Below are 10,497 nucleotides of genomic sequence, written 5' to 3' on the forward strand. Positions count from 1 at the left end.
GACAAAGTGGAGTCGGTGGTTAGTGATCATAAGTCTCTTATGGCCGAAGTCAAGGAACTTAAGGTCAAGAGTGCAGTGGGTGGTAATAGTGCCAGTGCTGTGACGAGTGCTAGTGTCAGTGCAGTGCCAAGTGCTAGTGTCAGTGCAGTGCCAAGTGCTAGTGTCAGTGTCAGTGTGGTGCGTGAGGGTACTTCTGTGCGTGCCAGTCGTCCTCCCAGTCCGGGACCTCTTGCAAGCTCCCAAGCCCAGGGGAGAAGCAAAGTCGAAGGGCAAAAGGGTTCGGCAGGCCTTGATCGGCGCACAGAAGTATCCTCGGTGGTTGCGGGCGTGTCTTCCAGAGACCGTCACTCCCACCGGCAGACGATAGAGCCCGTCTTTTACTCGTCTGCTGAAGAATTGTCAGGCAAGAAACGTTGGACTCAGGTCTCAAGACCACTCAAACGCAGAGTCCAGACCTCAAGAGCTCTACAACCTGGCTGCAGTCATTGGATCAGCTCTGACTCGCCGCAGTCATCAGTTGAATGTACACCTCCTAAGAGGAGTAAGGTGCTGCCGCAACAGATCTCTGCTGTTAAGGCTTTACCTCAGCAGACCTTAGTGTCTGCCGACCCCAAGTTGACTCTACTGCAGTCCATGCAGTCACAACTTGCGGTCTTGATGCGTGAGTGTCAGGCTGAGAAGGCTACACCTCCTCCTGCGATCGCTCCGCCTAACCGCAGTCCTGCCTGCCAGGCGTACGATGTTGAGGCTCCTCAGGAGACCTTACCACGTTCTGAGTTGACTGTTTCCAGTGGTGTGCAGCTACCTCCGCCTTCCTTAAGGCAACCTCAGCAATGGGAACAGGAAACTTATACCTTGCTTCCTCCGCTTCCACTTGCAGTTCCACCAGTGAGGCAACACTCTCTTGAGGTACAACAACCTCTCCCATCCATGAGTCAGACTCCTCAGCTCTCGCTGCAGCGACCTCAACCCTCCTCAAGGCAAGCACCTCAACACCTTAGCCTTGCGCCTCAGGAACCTCAACTCGCGAGTCAATTACTGCGTTCTGCGCAGCCACTACCTCATCGCTCACAGCTCACACCTCAGGAACCTCAACTCGTGCCTCAGGAACCTGCTACTGCGCATCCACCAACCTTACAGCAAGCGCAACTCTTGAGTTCAGACACTCATGCCAGGAGTCAGCCCCCTCCACCCTTGCGCCTACCTTCTGCTACTTCTTTTGATCAGCCTTTGCAGCCTGAGCCTCAGGTGTTCCCTCAACAGAGACTTGAGGAGGAAACCACAAGTATTTTTGTTTCAGCTCGTGCTGATTCTGCTGTTCAGCATACCTTACCTCTCACTTCGCTACACTCTGGTGATGAGGTTTCTGATGATGAGGCTGCACACCTGGATCCCTCATCAGACGTGGATGAATCCAAGTCTTCTCCGCCTCCTATTGACTTTCGTAAGGTCTTGGCTCTTTTCAGAGAGGTATACCCAGACCATTTTGTCTCTGCTATCCCCCGCTCTCCGCCATCTGAGTTTTCGCTGGGCATGCAACCAGCTAAGTCTACGTATACTAAGCTCGTCTTAGCAAGGTCCTCTAAGAGAGCGTTAAGGATTTTAGGGGAGTGGTTGCAGTCTAAGCAACAACTAGGAAAGACTTCCTTTATGTTTCCTCCGACTAAGCTCACTTCTAAAGCGGGCGTTTGGTATGCCACAGGAGAGGAACCAGGCTTGGGAGTACCTGCCTCTGCCCAGGCTGACTTCTCAAGTTTGGTAGACTCTCCTCGTAGAACAGCAATGAGGCGCTCTAAGGTTTGCTGGACCTTCTCAGACCTTGATCACTTCCTGAAGGGTGTTTTTAGAGCCTTTGAGATGTTCAATTTCCTAGACTGGTGCCTGGGGGCCCTTAGCAAGAAGACCTCCCCTGCGGACAAGGACTCTGCCATGCTCTTAATGTCCTGCATGGATAAGGCTATTAGGGATGGATCTGGCGAGCTTGCATCGATGTTTGTGTCAGGGGTGCTTAAGAAAAGGGAGCAGCTTTGTACCTTCCTTTCCTCCAGCATTACACCTTGTCAAAGGTCTCAACTCCTTTTCGCTCCGCTCTCGAAGTTCCTTTTTCCCGAAGAGCTTGTTAAGGACTTGTCTGCGGCCCTGATACAAAAGGACACCCATGATCTTGTGGCCTCATCAGCTCGTAAGACTAAGGTTGCTACCTCAGTCCCCAGGACTTATCGCACCCCAGTGGCTGATACTCCTGCTACGAGGTTTATTCCGCCCTTTCGTGGTAGAGCCCCCAGCCGAGGAAGCTCCCGTCAAGACTCTTCCAGGAGCAAGTCTAGGAAAGGTTCCAAGGCTTCTAAAGGAAAAAACTGACTCTCCTCATCTCCAGACAGCAGTAGGAGCCAGACTCAAGATCTTCTGGCAAGCCTGGGAAAAGAGAGGTGCAGACGCTCAGTCTGTCAGTTGGCTGAGGGAGGGTTACAGGATACCATTCTGCCGCAAACCCCCTCTGACCACATCTCCCATCAACCTCTCTCCCAACTACAAAGAAAAGGACAAGAGGCTAGCGTTGCACCAGGAGGTGTCGCTCCTTTTACAGAAGAAGGCAGTGGTTATAGTCCGGGACCATCAATCCCCGGGCTTCTACAACCGTCTCTTTCTGGTGGCCAAGAAGACAGGAGGTTGGAGACCGGTGCTGGACGTCAGCGCGCTCAATGCTTATGTCACCAAGCAGACGTTCACGATGGAGACGACGAAGTCGGTCCTAGCAGCGGTCAGGCAGGAGGACTGGATGGTCTCGTTGGACCTGAAAGATGCCTACTTTCACGTTCCTATTCATCCAGACTCCCAACCTTTCCTGAGATTCGTTTTTGGAAAGGTGGTCTACCAATTCCAAGCCCTGTGTTTTGGCCTAAGCACAGCTCCTATGGTGTTTACGCATCTGATGAGGAATATAGCAAAATTCCTCCACTTATCGGACATCAGAGCCTCCCTTTACTTAGACGACTGGCTGTTGAGAGCCTCCACGAGTCGTCGCTGTCTGGAGAGTCTCAACTGGACTTTGGACTTAATCAAAGAACTGGGTCTGTTAGTCAACCTAGAAAAGTCTCAGCTCATTCCCTCTCAATCCATTGTGTACCTGGGAATGGAGATTCGGAGTCAGGATTTTCGGGCTTTTCCATCGGCCCCAAGGATAAGCCAAGCCCTAGATTGCATCATGAGCATGCTGAAGAGGAGCAGTTGCTCGGTGAGACAGTGGATGAGTCTCACAGGGACCCTTTCATCGCTGGCCCTGTTCGTCGAGCTAGGGAGACTCCACCTCCGCCCTCTTCAATTCCATCTTGCAGCTCATTGGGACAAGGGTTTGACTCTCGAAGCAGTCTCTATCCCAGTCACCAAAGAGATGAAGACCACTCTCTTGTGGTGGAAGACCAATCTCCTTCTCAGGGAGGGCCTATCGTTGGCGATTCAGACCCCCAATCTTCATCTCTTCTCGGATGCATCGGACTCGGGCTGGGGCGCGACCTTGAACGGACAGGAGTGCTCGGGAACGTGGAACGAGGAACAGGAAACGCTCCACATCAACTGCAAGGAGCTACTAGCAGTTCATTTAGCCCTGTTGAACTTCAAGTCCCTCCTGCTAGGCAAGGTGGTGGAGGTGAACTCCGACAACACCACAGCCTTGGCTTACATCTCCAAGCAAGGGGGGACCCATTTGAGGAGCCTATACGAGATCGCAAGGGACCTCCTCATTTGGTCAAGAAGTCTAAACCTCACCCTAGTCACGAGGTTCATTCAGGGCAACATGAACGTCTCAGCAGATCGCCTAAGCAGAAGGGATCAGGTCATTCCCACGGAATGGACCCTCCACAAGAGTGTGTGCAACAGACTTTGGACCTTGTGGGGTCAGCCGACCATAGATCTGTTTGCCACCTCCATGACCAAGAGACTTCCATTGTACTGTTCCCCAGTTCCAGACCCAGCAGCAGTTCATGTGGATGCTTTTCTGCTGAACTGGTCCCATCTCGACCTTTACTCATTTCCACCGTTCAAGATAATAAACAAAGTCCTTCAGAAGTTCATCTCGCACGAAGGGACACGGCTGACGCTGGTTGCTCCCCTTTGGCCTGCAAGAGAATGGTTCACAGAGGTACTTCAATGGCTGGTCGACGTCCCCAGGACTCTCCCTCTAAGAGTGGACCTTCTACGTCAACCTCACGTAGACAGGTTGCACCCAAACCTCCACGCTCTTCGGCTGACTGCCTTCAGACTGTCGAAAGATTCGCTAGAGCTAGAGGCTTTTCGAAGGAGGCAGCCAGTGCGATTGCCAGAGCAAGGAGGGTTTCCACTCGTAGAGTCTACCAATCCAAGTGGGAAGTCTTCCGGAGCTGGTGTAGAGCCAATGCAGTATCCTCTACCAATACCTCTGTGACCCAAATAGCTGACTTCCTATTACATCTTAGGAATGAGAGATCCCTGTCAGCCCCTACGATTAAAGGGTACAGGAGTATGTTGGCTTCAGTTCTCCGCCACAGAGGTTTGGACCTTTCTTCCAACAAGGACCTTCAAGACATCCTTAAGTCTTTTGAGACTTCTAAAGAGCGTCGTCTACCCACTCCAGGCTGGAATCTAGACGTAGTCTTAAGGTTCCTTATGTCACCTAGGTTCGAACCTCTCCAGTCAGCTTCCTTCAAGGACCTTACCCTCAAGACTCTTTTTCTCGTCTGCCTTGCAACAGCTAAAAGAGTCAGTGAGGTTCATGCCTTCAGCAAGAACATTGGTTTCACGACCGAATCTGCAACATGTTCTTTACAGCTCGGATTCTTAGCTAAGAATGAACTTCCTTCGCGTCCTTGGCCTAGATCGTTTGATATACCTAGCCTCTCCAACATGGTAGGTAACGAGCTAGAAAGAGTTCTTTGCCCTGTCAGAGCTCTCAAATATTATCTTAATAGGTCAAAACCTATTCGAGGACAGTCAGAAGCCTTATGGTGTGCCATCAAGAAACCTTCGAGGCCCATGTCCAAAAACGGGGTTTCGTATTACATAAGGCTTCTGATTAGAGAAGCCCATTCTCACTTAAAGGAGGAAGACCTTGCTTTGCTGAAGGTAAGGACCCACGAAGTAAGAGCCGTAGCTACTTCGATGGCCTTTAATAAAAACCGTTCTCTGCAGAGCATAATGGATGCAGCCTATTGGAGGAGCAAGTCAGTGTTTGCATCATTTTATCTTAAAGATGTCCAGTCTCTTTACGAGAACTGCTACACCCTGGGACCATTCGTAGCAGCGAGTGCAGTAGTAGGTGAGGGCTCAGCCACTACATTCCCTTAATCCCATAACCTTTTTTAACCTTTCTCTTGAATGCTTTTATTGTTGTTTTTATGGTTGTTACGGTAGGCTAAGAAGCCTTCCGCATCCTTTTGATTTGGCGGGTGGTCAATTCATTCTTGAGAAGCGCCTGGGTTAGAGGTTGTGTAGAGGTCCTTTAGTAGGGGTTGCAGCCCTATATACTTTAGCACCTTTGAGTTGATTCAGCCTCCAAGAGGAACGCTGCGCTCAGTAAGGAAGACGAACTTAAAAAAGAGGCAGAGTAACGGTTCAAGTCGACTTCCTTACCAGGTACTTATTATTTCATTGTTATTTGAGATAACTGTTATATGAAATATGGGATACTAAGCTATCCTTTAATCTTGTACACTGGTTTTCACCCACCCCCCTGGGTGTGAATCAGCTACATGATTATCGGGTAAGTTTAATATTGAAAAATGTTATTTTTATTAGTAAAATAAATTTTTGAATATACTTACCCGATAATCATGATTTAATTGACCCTCCCTTCCTCCCCATAGAGAACCAGTGGACCGAGGAAAAATTGAGGAGGTGTCAACAAGAAGTACTGTAGTACCTGGCCACAGGTGGCGCTGGTGAGTACACCCCCTTCTAGTATTGTGATAGCTGGCGTATCCCTCCGTAGAATTCTGTCGGGCAACGGAGTTGACAGCTACATGATTATCGGGTAAGTATATTCAAAAATTTATTTTACTAATAAAAATAACATTTTTACTAAAAGCTTTTAGTATAGGTAATTGTCCCTTGGGTGTGTAAAAGCATTTGTTCTTTCATTCATTCCTTTTAATTATTAATGAAACAAAATAGTTTTTCACTGGGACGTTGGTAGGAAAAAATTGGTATCGAACCTGCCTTGTTTAGTTTAATTTTAGACCTCGTCTTATGTAAAGGTCATCTTATACGCAAATATATGTAATGTCTTTTTTTTTAAAAATTAGGGTTCCTTATTGACTTCTGACTTCATATTGTTCATATCAAGATGCAGTGGAAACTTAGTTTTGAACATTAGTTTATTGGTGACGAAAATCTGTTTAAAGGGTGTTAGTCTTATTTCATAACCATCAAATGACCTTTATCTCCTCTCCTCAACATTCACTACCATGAGACAAATGTAAATACAGTACAGTATACATAATTGGATGGTTGATTTTTATTTATAAAAATATAAACAAGAAATTTAAGCCTTGTTTTTTAAAATGGTCAAAACAAAATTTTACCCACTTTTACAAATAATGTTTGATTGAGGAATAAAGTTATAGTAAGCTGAAATGATTTGATTGTAGATTAAGTCATAACTCTCGCCATGGTTTTTTAAGTTTTCTGTAACACTCCAAAACAAAGGCTACATATTTTGTGAGTGCTTATTCACTTGGTCATAAGTTTTTTTAGCAAGTACAGATTAAATACAAGTGCTTGTCTGTATCATTGCAACCCATTGCCTTCTTTTCCATGAATGAGGAAGTTCCCAATTACAAGATAGAGTTTTATCTAGTGCGCATGTCCTGTCCTGTTTATGGCAAATGCTTCATTGTAGAGTTAACTTTGTTTCTCTTACTAAGAATGTGCATTTAAAGTTATTCTTTGTTTTCATTAGTTCTTGTTTTTGTTTCATAGTGTTTTCTTTTTTATTTCTATTCTTTTTTCATTTAGCTTCAGTTGTCCTTTTTGAGCTGGGTGGATTGTAGAGAATTTAAGGTGCCCTTCTCTTTTTTAGCTCTTGTTATTGCATAGGTTATTTAGTAAGTAATTAATATTTTAATATTCAGTTGTACTTAGAAGTTATTTTCTTAGCTTTAGTTATACATTACATGTCTGTAATGTTTCAAATTTTGTCCAAATTAATGGATTTTCCATTGCTACGTATGTCTTAGCGAGTGGTTGGGGATGATTTAGGCCCAAGTGTTGTCTTCTCAACACAAGCTTCCTAATACCCCTTATTGCACTTGTGTGGGTTGGCTTTGGCATGACCTAGAGCCTTTTGACCTTGTTTTTCTATGATCTGCAGTGTTTTTTTCTTTAATTTTCATGCAAGATGCACTATGGCTGGGTCTGGATTTCTTTCTTCACCCAGAAGAGGTTGTTTAAACACTCCACATTCTGCAGGGGCCTCTTTGCTTCCCTAATATTCCACTGCTAGTAGGAATAAAATGCCATTATCCAGTATGTTGGGATTGCTTCACATGACTTCACTCATGGTCTTGTCCTTGACACTGATTTTTTCTTTTGAGGAAAAGTTTCCCTTCTGTTAGTTGTTTAGCCCTAGCTACCTTAGATTGGTAAGTTTGTGTGATAGATACTTGAAGATAAATCTTATTGTATCACTCTGACCTTCGCAACACTTTGTGGACCTGGTTCTGGACAAGGCCAAGGGTTTTTAACTTGGTAGGGAATATTATGTGAAATGACCCCACTTATACAAATTCCACAATTCTCTGGATTCACTTCTTCATATATGGAGGTTATCCAACAGACATTGAGAGAGAAAATATACTACAGTGACATTCTCATACAGGCTACTTGATGAATATACCACAGTCACATTCTCATGCAGGCTACTTAACTAATATACCAGTGTAAAGCCTGTTCATATCCTTCATGGCCCCTGATTTTGTTAGTTATCAATCCTGTGGTTGCATGTCTTTTCCTTGATGACTATGTCTTCATCTTTACTGCAAAGTTGCTCTTAACTGTCTATGATAAGTGGGCCTGTAAGTGGGTTTTGAGGCAAGTGTCCTTCGTACTGCATAGATTTTGATCTTTTGGTACACAAGGCAAGGTAAAAGAGGTTATATACACAGGTTTAGACTTGCACTCTAGATGCATCTCAAGTTATGTGACTGGGAATTTCCTCATGTGGAGAAATGAAGTAATTTTTATGTAATAGGTTTGTATTGAGAAACTATTTTTGTGTAATGGAAATAGCTTTTTACAAACCTGATCCTACTGTGTATGAGAAAATTGCACACAAGACCCTGTGACTGGTTTTATGGCCTAAATTTTGGGAAAAGAATGTCTTAAATGCCATCAAATACAGTAAATGATTAATTCATCATCAGAGTTGGACTTTAGATGTAGGATATAGGAAAATTGAAAAATAGTGTTACGTCATCAGGATGTATGTTGAGATGGTGAAGTTTTTGATGTTCTTTTGTTTGACTTGGAATGTTTGGAAAAAAAAAAAAGTTCTTTTAACAGATAACATAACAATAACAGGCTCTTTCTTATCTTGGTCTGCTCTGGTTGATACCCAGCAGACAATCAAGTCCAAATGATAATTAGGATTGCAGGTGGATTACTGTCTCGAGACAATCTGGAAAAATCCAAATACCAATGCTTCTTAGGTTATTTATCTAGTTGTGAGCATACCAGAACTGCGAGATTTGGAGTACCTTAACTTGGTGAAAAATTATTTAGTTTTTATTATGGTAGTTTGTTGTAATTTAACCTTTAAACTATATTTTCACCAAGAAGAATCCTTTAGATTTTGTGGATCCGTATAATGTAATTCCTCTTAATTTAAACTGCAACACAATGCATTTGATTAAAGTGCCTATATTCAGACCCCAATAATGTGTATAGATACATTAGAATCACACACACTATTATTCTACATAGCAAGTAAGGTGCATTTTGACACCTGAATGGCTGAGCTCTGTAAGCATTTGTAGGAGGATAGATGTGAAAGTTCCATTATAGTAGGTGAAAATTGCTTGCCCTAACATTTGGGTGAATCTTTAGGAATAGCAGTCTTCCAAGCTGTTTCCTTCCTTTTAAAACTACCCATTTATCATGTTTCTGAATTTCCAGAAGATGGGTCATGGCACTTGGAATAAAGTTGTAGTTAGACTATTATAGTTAATATACTGTACATTTATACATTAGAATAGGATGCAATGAAATATTCATATTAAGTAGGTCCTTGATGGCCAAGAGCTAAGATGCCAATCTAATTGTTATGATCTTTGATGTGTACTTATTTGCGGTTCATTTTACCTTTTGCCGTAAAGTAACAAGAACAATTCTGTCATGTATAGGATAGCTCTAAACAGTTTTCCAAGAGTAGAACCTTGTGTAAAATTTAACGTATAGTTTTGAGCACTTATCAATCGGTTAGGAGAGTTGCTTCAAATATAAAGAACTGCTAAACATGTGCATTAGGGTCAGCTGTATTTGCATAAGTTAATGTTTACTTCTTTTATGATGAATTTTATGAATGTTGGGTGCAGATGTTGTGGTTTGGTTGAAATAGAACATTATTTATAGGTCACATGAAAGTCATACTTTTATGATTCATTCATTGGTATCAATTGGGAATATTTTTTTTTCAACTTTATCGTAATGTAGAGGGTAACACCTTTATTTTTATTTTGCAATATTGTTTGATAGATATGAGTTTATTAGGAAGTGTATAGTGCGCTCTCTCTCTTATTTAGTTCTCTTTTTTAATGTTAACTAATAAGACAAAATTGTTTGGAGCAATATTCCTGACTTTTGGTTTGAGATTTAACAACTTTTCAAAGTATCAAATATGATTTGTATCGATGATTAAAACTCAAAAATCTTATATGAAATTGATGAATTTATGATTTACATGAAAATATATGAATTTTGAAGGTGGTTGCCTTCATAGGATGCTTTATGGAGCATGGGTGCAATGCATTCTTATGTAATTGATATGAATGTTATTATGATCGTGGTAATTAATGCCACGTTCTTATAACATTTATGTTTGAAATTTTTTCTTATTATTATTATGAATCTGTTTTAATTATTACATATTGTAATGGGAATAAAATCTATCACTTTTGATGATATACTTGGAAAGTGCTCCAATTAACAGCAAGTGATAAATTTTTGATGGGTCTTTTAAGATATGCCATTGTTAGGCAAGTTGAAGAGCAAGATTTGACTTTGTGCTAAGGGCTGAAGGAGGAGATGATTTTAGGGAGATTTATTTCAATGTTCTCCAGAGCAATGTCCATTGGCAGTAACTGAACTTTATAACCTTGAAACAGGAGTGGTCCAACAGAAAACCGAGGGCATTGGAATTTTGCTGTTTCATTTAGGGGCAACATTCCATTGACTCTGTTATTAATGGGACCATTGAAGGTTAATAAGTTCATTCTCATATTAATGCCAAGTGGTACACAGCGTCGAGTC

General features: G+C 42.9%; 1 protein-coding gene across 1 annotated transcript in view; it reads left to right on the forward strand.

Annotated features, from left to right (window-relative positions):
• LOC137652254 (uncharacterized) overlaps window positions 1-10,497 on the forward strand; it is a 77,652-nt gene that overhangs the window by 23,107 nt on the left and 44,048 nt on the right. The window lies entirely within an intron of this gene.

Source organism: Palaemon carinicauda, chromosome 13 (assembly GCF_036898095.1).
Source record: "Palaemon carinicauda isolate YSFRI2023 chromosome 13, ASM3689809v2, whole genome shotgun sequence".
NCBI lineage: Eukaryota > Metazoa > Arthropoda > Malacostraca > Decapoda > Palaemonidae > Palaemon > Palaemon carinicauda.